Below are 15,650 nucleotides of genomic sequence, written 5' to 3'. Positions count from 1 at the left end.
GGGAACTTTCTGCTGTGTGTGTCCAGAAGGAATTATGTTTTTACTTCAACATCTGATACTATAAGAAGACTATATACTGCACGAGTTATAAAAGCTGAAGAGGAAGGAATGAACAAAGAATAGAAGAATGGAAAAAGGAGCTACACATACCTATCTATCACATACATGGCTACTTTGTGATACAATTTCCTGCACCAGGACAAACTTAAGAATTAACATTGGAAAGTTTTCCAAAGAGTTATGACATTGAGTGCATATTTAAATTGTTATTTAAATAGAAGAAATAGAGGCTTTATGTCAACTCCTTTCTTTCCATTTTGAATTCAATTACAAAAGCATCTCTGGGATCTACTTTGATATATGCAGATGGGCTTAGGTATCTCTCAACTCCCAAACAGCCCAGGAGGCATGATATAGCATCCAAGTGCTGCACCACATACATACAGGACCCCCCCCCCCACACACACACACATACACATATAATATATATAGAACTCTTGTAACATCAGAAGATATACCCATAAAATCTAACCAACATGACTGCCAAAGTATTAGATGAACAACAATGGCAGCAATAGACAGTACCAAAACAAGATAGAGAAAAGCCTATGGGGTCTCAATTCTATGCAAAGATCTACAGGCACCTGTGTAAAGCTGGAAATTGAGGTGATGGTAATCTGTAGGGAAGAACACACAAATTATTTTCCAGGACTGTTACATAGACTCAGGTTATATTTATGAATACATGTGTATATACAAATGCATATAGCTATAGAATATCAATTGATGATAAAGAAAATGGGCATCAATTTGAAGAAAAGTGGAAAGGGATATGTGGAGAAAATATCTTATTTCTTTATGGATGTGTCAGCTGTCAATAATAAATCTAAGAATCTATGGCTTAGGCAGAATATAGAAGGTGGGGCATCTGGGAGGTAGAGAGAATTCTGGGATAGAGCCAGGCACAAGGAGATCTGCCTAGGAAGATATGAGGAGACAGAGACATGGTACCTGAGCACAGGTAACCAACCACATAGCAGAATGTAGATAAGCATAAACAGTTTATCTTAAGTTAAGACTCTAGTCAGAGAAGATACTAGCTATATGCCAAGGTTTTTGTAAATATATTTTGAGTCTGAATATTATTGTTGGGCTGGGAAGAAGAGCCAAGACCTAACTTCCACAGGGGTGTATAGGAAGAATTTAAGGAGGAAAGAGAAGAGGTTATGATTAATAACCTCAAGTATAAAAATAAGAAAAAAATAAAAGAAATATCATGCACTTTGGTGACCTAGAAAACTTGCATTCATAATTTTGAGCTGAGTAAAGACAGCGAGACCTGTGGGGTCGTAGACAATGCTAGGAAACTTGATAAAGTTGAGTGTGTTTGGAAGTCCTGAACCCTCCTAACGGAGGACAGTAGTTATCTGCTCCTTGAACAGGTCCCTGTAACATGACTACAGCACCCTTTGGAGATGATTGTGACAATCAGTCACATAGGAACAGCACCTCAAGCCCCTCCACATGTAGGCGAGGCATACCTAACATCTCACACCAAGCCAATAGAAAGCATCTGCTGTCAGATCCCAACCCAACCCAACAGGTATATAAAATCCTATCCGGAAGGAATAATGGTGTAAGAATTACACCATCACGGATAGTCTGAGAGCTTCTCTCACATAAGAGCTGTAACATTTCCTTGGGAAGAGGGTAGCTGGAAGCTTCCTTGGGCCCACCATGGCTACCTCCCCAATATCCCGACCTAGTCACCACACCACACCTTAGTTAGCTGGCTCTGGGCACCATCTCATTTCCTTAAATGAATTTTGGAGCAGAGGTGGGACTCCCCTCTCCCCTTCAGAGAGTGCAACTATTTGACAACTCTGTGGGGCCAGAGCTAGGACAGATCTCCACAAACAGAACACAGTTTACAGCCCAGCAAAGACCCACTGTAGATCTGAGCTCAAGAGAAGGCTCAGTGGATAAAGTGTGGTTGAAAAACACTGGGACCCAGTTTTCTATTCCTAACACATAAATACCTGCGGGGACAGTACACACCTGTAACTAAAGCACTGTTGGGCCAAGACAGATGATCTGTGGGACTTGGTGATTAGCCACATCGTTAAAAATACCATGCTCTACTTGATGGTAACAATATGTCATAAAAACAAGATAGAAAGCAACTGATGAAGACATCTTGATGCTTAGCTTTGGATTCCACACATTCACACATTGGCAAGTATCTGTACAGACACCAAACAGACACACTGACATCTGTACACCTCCAATATTCACAAAGAGATTGGACAAATGAAAGAAATCTTTAGCCTTTTTTTTCTTATTACAGTTCCATTGTGATTATTTAAGAAGGATCATTTTTCTCCCTGTTACCAGTCCACCGCATTAACACATTTTTAAGTGTTTTAAGCATTTAAGCGTACACCTGACTTTGACATTCCATCTTTCTGTTGTGGCTGGTCACAATCTGCATCCTCGGTTCCATCAGAATAATGATAGTCATCAGACACTCATCAAACCTTTCAATTAAATGCAGTATTCCCTGTTTTTTCACAGTACTAGCATTTCATGACTACTGTTGATAACATCCTTGCTTCAATTTATGGCATATTTTATATTCTTAAAAACAGACCTTTTAAAATGTGCATTAACTTTGTGAGATTCTGCTTCCCACATATACCCTGAGGAATCCTTCTTATCTGAATATGTTATAATCAGTAGACCTTAAATGCTTGCTGATTTCATTTTTATATGTTATATTTTACTCTGTCCCCAGACAAGGTCTAAAGAAGGTTGACTTGTTGAAGTTACTAAGAGTAGACTCAAAGGGAGCTGTTCTTTCAGGAAATTAACCTGTGTGTGCATGTGCATGAATGCATACATTTGTGCTTGGTGTGTGTGCTGTATGAGTGTGTGTGTGTGTGTGTGTGTGTGTGCGCGTGCGCATGCTCATGCATGCACATGTGTGTGCCAATGCACACGTGTGTATTGTGCCTCAGTTACTCAGCATTGATAGCCTCCTGTTAAAAGATGGTTTACATTTGTTCAATTATTAAATTAATCTTATGCTCCCCACCTCCTCTACACTTTAGGCACACAGCCTTATTCAAATAAATTGAGAACACTCATCGCCCCCTGATGTATCATTTCCTTTATTCTAGATATCTTGGCAGAAGACCACATTGCATGTGTATACTTCTTCAGATAAAATGTCCTTTCTCATTCATGTAATTTTTAAGGAAAACATGTTTTTATTGATTTCTGTGAATATGTATTGTCATAATTAAGAAAGCATTGCATATTATAACACTGAATCATCTCTACTTATTATTTTATTATATCTATATATCATTTAGAATTTACTATATATTTGTTTCAATAATTTTTAATTAAAATATTATCACATCACTTTCCTTCTTCCCTCCACCAAATGCCAAGTACCCCCACACTTGCTCTTTCTCAAATTCATGGTTCCTATTTTATTTAATCTACTGGACAACCCTGACCAGAAACTCAAAATTGAAGTACTCATAGTTTTGTTAGTTAGTCTATGGCTCTTAGTGGGAGCATTGTCAGCTCAGACGGGAAGATTTCATACATATACTTACCTATATGTTTGTCAGCCTATCATTCTGTGTGTATGCATTTATGTAGATGAATATGCATTATACTTTTATGAAGAGATATATTAAGGATTTACCTTATGTCTTTTTCAAAAATACTTACTGTCATGTTCCTTTTCTCCTTTCTTTCTCTCTCTTCCACTTCCCTAATTAAAGCCACTCTCTTATATTTTCTCATTCTCCTGAGATCACTACTATTTTTCTCGATTTTGCTCTTTTCTCCCATTTCATTTTACTGATTTCTGTCATTAGTCTAGGTAATAACCTAACTCACATTTAAAGACACGAAACTAGGAACCTTAGATGACAGAGAATATGCAATTTTTGTCTTCTGAAGTCTCATTCACATAGTATGTTATTTTCTAGTTTTATCTACTTACCTGCAAGTTCTATGATATCATTGTATTCTTTATAGCTGAATGGTATCTCATGATATATATATATATATATATATATATATATATATATATCAGATTTACAATCATAAGTTTCATCAGTTGAAGATCTTTTAGAAATGTGAAGAAAAATTATATATCTTTCCTGCAGTTTAAGTCACTTGCTATAAACAAACTGACCATGAATCTCTAGAAATCTTACCACTTAGTGATTCTTCTGATATTATGTAGGTTTACCTTAGTGCTTATACTCCAAAGAACACTTACAACATTAACTTTGAAGCTCTGTCATTTGTCCTACAATCTTATTGATTTCCGAAGCATGCTCCCGGTGAATTTGACTCAGTTCAGTGAGGAGCAGTATGTACGTAGCCCTGTCTTCTCCACAGTCAAGAAGTAAGAGTATACATACAGTCTCTAGGAATTGTTTGGGTGGCAATTAACCGACTCATGGAAAAATAGTACCTGTTCTCTAGTAATAATAAGAACTGGACCAAAACTGTTAATCACTTTGCCTTTTAATTTTAGCATTATTAACATTTTCTGTGTACTTATATTAGAACAGGATGTTCTCAGAGGAGAAGATGGTAGACTGTGCCTCTTCTAAGCCAATGAGCAGATGTTTACCCTAATGACTCAGTGTAATAGTGCAGTTTTCATCTGGCACAAGCTTTGATCTGATATATTTCATCTTGGGACATTCTTGTTAATATGATGAGAATAGACTGTAAGGAGAGAAAGGTAAGACCAGGAAGAGCAATTGGGAACTTTGCCAGTTTCGAAGCACAACATTAAATTGGAGGGATGATGTGTATGGCTCGAAAAAGGAACAGGCACTGAGGATCAAAGTGAAAGTTTAAGAATCAAGACTACAAACAGCAAAGACACTTCAGTCAATTCAGTCATCTTTTATAGGAAATACTAAATAACCTGAAAAAAAACCAAATATCCCCCCAAATAACAAGATGGAATAAATATATAAATAAGAAAGGGACCACTACTATATTGAAAGACTTGCATTTATGACATGATATCCATGTTTAAAATGAGTAAACAAACATCAATAAAACTAAATAATTTTAAACATCTATGTTATCGATTACATAGGTGCTTGTGTAAAACTTTGGATTCTGTAAAAACAAAACAAAACAAATAAACAAACATCATTTTAATTTGAATTATAATATTTTCTGTTTCTACAAGACAGACACGTTGATCAATGGAATAGAATTGAAGACCCAGAAATAAAAACACACAGACACTCGACCTTTGACAAAGAAGCCAAAAATATACAATGATAAAAAAGAAAGCATCTTCAATAAATTGTGCTATTCTGTCAGTCGTTATGTAGAAAAATGAAAATAAACTCATATTTGTCACCTTACATGAGTCTCAAATCTAAGTGGATCGAGGACCTCAACAAAAAGCCAGATCCACAGAATCTAATACAAGAGAAAGTGGGAAAGAGCCTTGAATTCATTGCCACGGGGGGGGGGGGATTTTCTAAACAGAACTCCAATGACTCAGGCTCTAAGATCAAGAATTGTTAAATGGTACCTCATGATATTGAAAAGTTTCTGTAAGTCAAAGGACATATTCATAGGACAAATCAGCAACCTATAGATTGGGGGAAAAAACTTCACTAATACTACATCCGATAGAGGGTTAATATTCAAAATATATAAAGAACACAAGAAGCTAACCAACAAGAAACTAAACATCCCAATTGAAAAAAAATGAGATATAGAAGTAAACCAATAATTCACAACAGAGGAATCTTGAATGGCTGAGAAGGACTTAAAGAAATGTTGAAAGTCTTTAGTGATCAGGAAAATGAAAATCAAAACAACCCTGAGATTCACCTTACACTAACCAAATGGCTAAGATCAAAAACTCAGTGGACAGCACATGTTGGAGAGGATGTGGAGAAAGAGGAACACTCCTCCATTGGTGGTGGGATTGCAAACTGGTACAATCACTCTAGATTTATCTGAAGACCCACATATACCACTCTTAGGCATATAACCAAAAGATTTCCCACCATGCCACAGGGGCATGTGTTCCACTCTGTTCATAGCAGTCTTATTTGTGATATCCAGAAACTGGAAACAACCCAGATATCCGACAAGAGAAGAATGGATACAGAAAATGTGGTTCGTTTACACAATAGAATACTACTCAGCTATTAAGAACAAGGACATTATGAGTGTTTTGGGCAAGTGAATGGAACTAGAAAATATCATCCTGAGTGAAGTAACTTAGACCTAAAAGGACATACTTGATATGTACTCAATAATAAGTGGATATTAGCATAATCAGGATACATGATACCAGGATACAATCCACAGAATTTAAGAAGGTTAACAAGTGGAAGGGTCAAAGTAAGGATAGCTCAGTCCCACTTGGGAGGGAGAAGAAAGCAATCATGGTGGGGTTGGGGGTGGAGCTGGAGGCAGAGTGAGGCAGGGACCTGGGTGGAAAAGGGGACAGGGTAGGGAAGAGGGGAACATGATCAGATATTGGATGGGAACAGGACTAAAGCCCTGAGGGCCAGCAGAAGAATGGAAATGGGTAACCTTGAGAGGTAAAAGTTGGGGGGACCCTCTACAATGTAATGGAGTCCTGGGAGTTGAGAGATTCTTACATCTAATACCCTATAGTGGGGAGAGGGAACTTGTAGAGCTCACCTCCTATAGAAAGACAGCATATCAATTGGTGAAATGGGGTTGCCATCCCACAGTCAAAAATTCTGACCCAGAATTGTTCCTTTCTGAAAGAACTGCAGGGACAAAAATGGACAAGAGCCTGAGGAGAGGAGGTCCAGTGACAGGCCCAGATTGGGATCCAGATCAAGGGGAAGCTGCAAAGCCTGACATTATTAGGACACTATGGTCTGCTTACAAACATAGGCTTATCATTACTGCCTTCAAAAAGGCCCAACAAGCAGCTGAAAGAGTCAGATGCAGATATTTACACCCAAATCAACAGACAGAACCTGGTGACTCTTTTGATTGAATTAGGAAAAAGCTGGAAGAGGTTGAGGAGGATTGCAACCTTATAGGAAAACCAGCAGTCAACTAACCTGGACTCCTGACATTGCTCAGACACTGAGTCACCAACCAGGCAGCATACACCAGCTGATATGAGGCCCCCAACACATATAGACTTCTGGGTCTTGACTCAGTACAGGATGATGCATCTAACTCTCAAGAGACTTGAGGCCCTAGGGAGTGGGAGGTCTGGTTGGGTGGGGGTCAGGGGTAGGGACATCCTCTTGGAGACACAGGGAGTAGGTATGGGATGTGGAATAGTCAGAGGGTGGACCAGGATGGGGATAAAGCCTGGACTATAAGAATATATTAAAGAATAATAAAAAGTGTTCTGCTCCTGCAATATAGTAAATTATTTTTACATAAAAAACTTGATTTTATAAAGAAAAGCAAAAAAATATGCTATATCATTTTTTAAGTATATAAGTAACACTTAAAAAGGACACTTTTCTCAAGGAAGTCATATTTATTTAGAGAATATTACAAGTTTTTAGTACAATGTGGTGGTCAAATGAACACTCTTGCAGTGTAGACTTGAAAGAGCAAAGACCACTATCTACTTTGGAAATATAGGCAACTTAATAAACTCGCTTTCTAGTTCACCATGATGAATTGGATATGAAATTTTCTCACATACTTTTTGTGAGTACTTGTTACATAATAAATGTAAAATAACTGGCCCTCTCTTTTGCTGGAACCAGCGCTGCCTTTGGTTTTCAAATTTGCTCTAAGTCTTCAACCTCCTATCTTCACAGAGAGTAGGAAAATCATCCCTCATCATTTGCAAACTTATATAATCTCGTTGTTTTGTATGGTATACCTTCTTAGATTCTGATGCATATAAGATCTGGCTGACTTCTGGTATGCAAGAATATTTGGAGCATGTTATGAAGAATGTGGTCTTCACTCAACCATGCAAGCATGGGTAACTATTGTTTGAATTGTATATATCCCTAGGGGCTTATGTGCCAGCATCCCATACTAGTATTGATGGAATTTGGACGTCAAAAATGGGGCTAAGCATCTCATGCTGTTGATAAAGTTCTAAAGCATCATTCAAGAAATCCTTGGTTCAATCTGCAGTAGCACATAAATTGGACTGAAAACATGAATAATGATGGCACTTGGACGTGTGCAAAGATCAGAAATTTAAAACATATGAAGCCACATAATACATTAGAGATTAAAAATAAAACAAAGACAAATGTGTGTGAGTGGTGTATAAATGTGTGTGTATGTGTATGTGTGTATGTGTGTGAGAGAGAGAGAGAGAAAGGGAGGAGCATCAGTTCATTGTGTTAAGAGGTAAAGGTTTTAAGGGGTGCTTAATGTTAAGTTTAAATAAAGATAGCTTCCATAGTCTCATTTATTTTAATACCTGTTCCTAAACTGATGAAATTGTCTACGAAGGATGAGGAGGTGTGGCATTGTTGTAGAAGGCACGTTCTGGAATTTCAAAAGCAAATCTTTTTTTTTTTTTTTGAAATGTATTTTTTTTTATTGATTTACCCAACTAAAATGTTTTGAAGGAAGACTAGGTTCTGACATGCCTGGATCTGTAGGTTCGGGAATATTTCTAGAGCTATATTTTCCTCTTTTCATTTATTTTTTTAATTTTTAATATTTTTTATTACATATTTTCCTCAATTACATTTCCAGTGCTATCCCAAAAGTCCCCCTACCCACCCATTCCCATTCTTTTGGCCCTGGCATTCCCCTATATTGGGGCATATAAAGTTTGCAAGTCCAATGGGCCTCTCTTTCCAGTGATGGCCGACTAGGCCATCTCAAAAGCAAATCTTATTCCCAATTAGCCCTCTCTACATCAATAGTTTAGTAAAAATGGGAGCTTTTAGCTACTGTTCCAGCTCCATACTTCCAACTATATTGATCATGAGCTGTAAATTTCTGAGACTGAAAGCCACAATTATACTTTCTTATAACTTGCATTAGCCATGTTGGCTTATCACGGAAATATAAAAATAATTAAGATAACTAGTAATAAATAAGGCTGTCACAGTAAAATTTCTATGATTGAACATTGATGGATTTTGTCTTCAGGGTTTCTTGCTGTCACAAACCATGACCATATCAATGTGGGGAGTAAAGGGTTTATTTGGCTTACACTTTCAGAGTCCTTTTCATATTGGAAGGAAAGCAGGACAGGAGTGCAAATAGGATGTAAACCTGGAGGCAGGAGCTGATGAAGATGCCATGGAGGGATGTTGCTTACTTGTTCACTTCCCATATCTTGCTCAGACTGTTCTCTTATAGAATCCAGTACTATCAGTCAAGGGCTGGCATCATTCATGGTGGGCTGGTCCCTTCCCCATCACCCATTAATAGAATAACTTATAGTAAGTTCATATAGGGACATTTTCCCAATTGAGGTACCCCCCTTTCCATTGCCTCTAGCTTGTGTCATGTTGACATCAAACTTTTCAGCACTAACATATAAAATTATGAAGAAAAATTATCACTCAAGACTTGGATATTCATGTATATCCTGATTGTATTTTGTCATGCAATAGCCTGCACTACTTTGGGACTCTTTTAGCCAGAATTCCATTATCAAATGGAATATTTGCCCTTGTACCAATACCGTAATCAAAGAAACTTCGCTGTAGAGTTTCCACAAAGCGAATATCTTCTTATAAGAGAAAGAACATAATACTTCTCATAAATAAAGGCTTATTAATAGAGAAAGAACTGATGTTTGTTAAGGAATTGTTTCCAGATATTACACACAAACACATGGCCTTTGCTAACTACAGGAAATTCACAGGGGATGCTCAAATACCCTTTACTATTGGACTCAGTGTATCTAGATGAGTGACACTGTATTGCTCTTTACTTTTGTGCCAAAGACTTTGTTCTCAGCAAGTGGTCACTACTGAACTCTTTAATGATGGCATCTTAACACACTTTGACTGAAGTCCTCAGCTTATCTTTGATGATCTTAGTCTCAGAACTCATTCCAGGGACTCTTCTTATTCCTTTTTTTTTATTCTCTCTCTCTCTCTCTCTCTCTCTCTCTCTCTCTCTCTCTCTCTCTCTCTCTCTCTCTCTCTGGTTTCACTAACTTTAAAGGGCATGGTTTCTAGTGTATTTCATATATTTTAAGATAAAATTGCTAGAACATCCCTTGAAGGTATATATTATTTATCTTTGAGTTTAAGGATATAAAAGAAAACAAAGCTCAAAAGTTTCTCAATATAGATCTCAATTTCATTCAGTATATGCAAAATGTCAATGGATGTCATTCCTACATTGATTCCACAACAGCAAAGAATTCTAAAGAGATAAACACAAGATTTAAGTATACTCCCTTCTTAGGACCATGTACTTTTGACTCTGCATAAAATCATCTCTAAAAAATGACACAGTCTGTAACACCATAACCATGACATAGTGAACACAGATTTTCAATGCCAATGTTAAATATTCATCTTTCTTTAACAATTTCTGTGAGAGTTCTTCCCTTTGAACTCCATCAGTCAATTCTACTTTCTTTTACCTACTCTGTATTGAGTTTTACTTTCAGAATGCCTATCCTTATTTGTGCTGTTAGAACCACTTGTATAATTAGTCAGTAGATTTGTGATAAGAGGTCTGGTACCTCCTTACAATAATATTGTACTGCACAAGGAAGACTCTCCATTCTATTTCTATGTGACTATTCTGCTTATCTCTTCATCCTAGTACCACATTCCTGCTAAGGAAGCTGAAGATCTTCCTGCTGGCTCCTTCCATGAGATCCTCAATACAATTGTAAGGTTTTGTCACATCATTTTCAAACATGTCAGTATATTTCCCTAATGTTTAAAAAGTTTTCTTGATTACTTGCAGCCAAAGATCCCTAACAACTGTTATACTGTTATGGACTAATAAATATGCTTTGTAATTATGACCTCCACATCCTCAGACCTAGGGGGCATTGGATCAATGTATTTTTAATGAGTGGATGAATTAAATTTATTTTAGTATATGAAGAAAAATGAGACAACGTAATGAGTGTTCAGGCAGAGCTGAAAATGGACTCTGTACAGTCCCAATTTCCATTGGAAATATTGTGTTTTCTGTCTTCTGTCTACTCCTGCTTTGAGTTTTAGTTATAATTTTCTTTGAAGAGAATACTGCCACGTTCCTTTGAACTGAAACTCCCCATAAATTTGCAGCCAAATTTAAGTCTCAAATGTATGCTTGGCAAAAACCAAGGAAACTTGGGATTTTTTGAGTTTTATAAACCAGTACACATAGAGGTATTGGGATTGTATTTCTTACCATGAAGCATTTCATCTTGTACATAAATAAGAAATACCAAATCAGACTGTGATGTGAGCATCCGGGGAATAAATGGTTCCCCGCCTCCAAAAGTGCCCTTACTGAAGAAGTCATCTGTAGAAGGCAAAGTTAAAGGAGAAATAGCAGCTTACTGTGTTCAACAGTTCCAGCTGATCAAGCTGCTTTGTCAGTATTCTAACATGTCTTCAGTAACTCCAGAGTGGACACAGCATTGCTGTTTATTATTATTATTATTATTATTATTTTACTTAATTTTATAAGAAGGTGAAAAGAATGTGAAAGAACTCAATGGCTTTCAAAATCATTTCCTGTTGATGAAAGCAAGGGTTCAAAGTGGTGCTTCCCATGAAGTAACTTCTATGAGGGAAGGAAACAAACGCTACTTTTTTTTACTCCCTATTGAAAGTAAAATTTCATTTTTTTTATAATTTCCTACACGTATACAATGTATTTTAGCATATTCTCCTCTTACTATTTCCCCTATCTCCAGATTAAGTCTCCTGTTCTCATGCCTTCTGCTTTCCAACTTTGTATCTTTTTAAAAAAGAATATAACTCAATGAGTCAAAGGATTTTTTTTCTCATATGTTTGGGATCATGGGTACATTCATTGGCACTGTAGGCCTACCCAGATGCCACACCCCTTAAATACGAAACAAAACAAAAGAACAACAAAATCCAAAACCCCAAAGCAAACAAAACATAACAACATAAAAAATCCACTGACTTATTTTCTTTCATTCATTCACATACTTTAATATTAGAACTTTGTTTTCTTATACATATCTCTTCTAGAAGATGTTACAAATGCTAGATTCTGTGCGTACAGTAATGGGATCCCTTAGTTATGGGACTTAAAATAGAGGTACATTAGTATTTACTAACTGGTTAAGAACATGATAAGGACTTTGTTCAGTTGTTTTAGAAATATCAAACAGACACATCCTGAATAGCACTAAATTTAATTGAATCTTGGGACAAGAGAGTGGGAGCAGGCCCAGTCATCACTCCCTATTGACTGTATTTTTTTACTTGAACCATCACTGTATTTATTCTTTGAAGGAATGTTCTTTTCACCCCTCCATCTAAAAATCCAGTTGTCTCCATAGGGCTTGGTTTTAGTGTCATTGTCATTAAGGACATTATTCTTCAACACCTTTCCTACCAAGTTCAAGGTCACATCAGGGCATGCCAACCTTCTGTGGTCTGAGAGCCTGCCTTAGCCTTGCTTCACCTCTGAGACCTAATTATAATAGAGTCTGATATGGGGTTAAAAGGCATCCTCAAGTGGAGAAATATTGAATCAGGAGAAATATGTCATAAATATGCAAATCCCTCCTTTCAGAAGCCTTATTCCAAGCCATCTAATAAGGCCTTCACTTTTCTTCATGTTATTATTCTCCCTGCTGCGAGGGGAGGAGGCTGAGTCTGAGGCATTGCTGTTCTGCCTTCCCACCTGTTTACATTTACTACATGGCTGCCAAGGGAACTCTGCAGAAAATAATGCTTGTGTGAGCCATTTAGTTGACTACATGTCAAAAAGTAATTTGAATCAAAGAGTCACTAACTTAATTGATGGTGATGGCTCCATCCAAAAACAACCAAAGAAATTGATGTTGTGTAAATTGCTCATATATTGCTCTTGAATTTGTGAGCATATTCTTGTTTGCCTTGACAGGATTCAAATTATCTTTCGGACAGCTCGACACATTACTTAAGATGTGCCTGTATGTGAATTTTAGCTGCTAAAGGGGGCAATAACAACCTTCCTGTGAAATTAATTCCCATGGCTTCAACTTCATCTTGCGATTTCTTTTACTCATTCCCTGCACATACCACTTCTATTCCCTTACAATTTGTGTTTTAACCTCTAAGTCATTTTAGTCACCATGGAAAACAGATATACTGACTTTGCATATCCTATAGAGATTTGAGGTCCTGAAGAGCAAAGATGATGAATCATAATCCATTTGACAATTTAAACTTCTTTGGATTTATGTACCTCAATGCCACTGAGCCTCAGTTTTGAATTGTCACTAGGGCCTGTCAGAGGTGTTGGGATGCTGAGCAGTACAGAATAAGTCAATTCTGAATCTATCTTGTTCATCACTAAGATAACTAGAATTTAAGCCCTCAGCAATTACCCCAGGAGCCAGTCTTCCACACTGCTGATTGTATGAACTTAAAGACTCCATTGCAGCGAACAACAGAAGTAAAGTGAAGCTTATCATCCCTAGGGGTGTAACACTCTCAAGAGACTTCTCTTTGCTGGTGCTGTGCTAGATTTTTCCGATGGGTACTAACTTCATGACAATGTACAGTAAAGTGAAGAGAGTTAAGAAGCATAGCATTCTGGTATCCTCAAGAGAATAAAGAGTTTCCCAATACAGAAGAGTCACAGAACACTGCTCCTGTTCTAGAACATTGGTAGGTAGAGAAGACTAGTTTTCATAGCTAATTATTATGTTACAGAATGATCAGGAAGAACAATGGCTGAATAGCTTCCATCCTGCTTAGGTCTGACCTGATCTGCATGTCAGAGAGCAGAAATCCATAGAATATAGCTAGACAATCAGAATATTATGTGATATTCAAGGCTACATAATATATTTTATTTTTCATCAATCCACTTGTAACTGGCCCAATTAAAAAAAGTTACTGATGCAAAAATTAAGCTCCGATTTACCCATTTTCTTGTTCTTGAGCCTCATTTATGCAAATAGTAGATTTTTTTGCAGCCCATGCTAACTTTCTAAACTTGTACTTTTCTTGCTGGGACTAATGGTTATTCATAGCACAAAGGAACTCGCTTGAAGGTAGCAGATACAGCAATGATTACTGCTATGCTGGTTGGAAGTACTGCTGTAATTCACACACACACACACACACACACACACACACACACACACACACATGTATTATTATGAATTGGACCTGTAAATTGAAATCAGGTGATACTTGCAAAACCTAACTTCCATGTCTTCCCATCTTCCCAGCCAGATATTAGTGTTTGTCCTTATGGACTCTCTTGGCTACCTCACTTCTTACACATGCCTCTTCCCAATGTATTCTCTCTAATATGCCTTAAGAAGAAGGGGAGTTTAATTCCTTAGAGTAAAAACAATCCTACAGTTCCATAAACCCTTGTTTTCTTTTTCCAGTTCTCTATAGTTGATTTCATGGAGATAATATTCCTTGGACTCTTAAAAGATGTTTCTCGTCTCTGGATTGAGGAAAGAGCTTGCTTATAACAACTCTCTGGGCTCATGACAAAGTCATTGACCACAGAAGGGATTGTTGGTTCCAAAATTTAAGACATCTTCTCATTCTATTACAGAATGTATTGAAAAACAACTTTTTGTAAACAACTAGAGGAAAATGGTGTTAATTTCATAGCACACCATATATTTGAAGATATGCTTTTTATGTTTCCTCAAACCAGTGGGTTATTGAGTGTGGACTAGAAATATAGCAATGGGAATATCAAAAGCTTTTCTTTTCCTTTGAGGAATAGGTTATATCAGACTAATTTGCCTCTGAAGTCTGAGAATCATTCTCTGTATCTGAGCATGATGAGCCTGCAAAACACCTCCCTGTATGAGAAAATGGAGTACAGGTAATAGTTGCACAGGTTGCACAAGCAAACAAACAAGGAAACAAACAAGCAAAGAAACAAACAGCGTGAGAAGAGACAGTCATAATGAAAAAATAAATAAACAGGTCCCTTCTGAATCATGTATATGTTCTCAAAGGTAGCAAATTTAGGAGCAAGGATAATTTGTTTTTTGGTTAGGGCTTCTCAAGTCATGCTTCAGTATCATTGAAGTTACATTTGATTGTCAAGGAGTAAGTTCCGAAGTTCTGAAGGGTTTCCAGATAGAATTACCCTTAGCAGAAGAATACAGGATACCAAACATGGTTGGGAAGTTATCCTTATCACTCAATCAAGACATGCTTGAACACCCATCCTCCTTTGATTACTACAGCAGCCTTTGAAACAGAGAGCAAGAGTAACTTTAGTCTCTGAATATGTAGGTGTATCTGCTAAGACTTAGCTGGTTTCTGTCATCTGTGAATGGGCAGGTATATGCATGCTATTGTTAAAACTCTCACTCAAGCATGTATTGTGGAGGCTGAGGAAGGAGGATCATAAGTTAAAGATCAGCTTTGTTTATGTAGCAGTACATTCATACTGGCCACAGTTCTGTCTCTAACAATCAAAGACCCTTTAGAGGACTGTCTCTTATCACTGCATGTTTG

The sequence above is a fragment of the Mus caroli genome, unplaced genomic scaffold (genome assembly GCF_978045245.1).
Source record: "Mus caroli unplaced genomic scaffold, Mus_caroli_1 scaffold_19, whole genome shotgun sequence".
Taxonomy (NCBI): domain Eukaryota; kingdom Metazoa; phylum Chordata; class Mammalia; order Rodentia; family Muridae; genus Mus; species Mus caroli.
The sequence above is the reverse complement of the archived record's forward strand: the minus strand, read 5'-3'. Positions refer to the sequence as shown.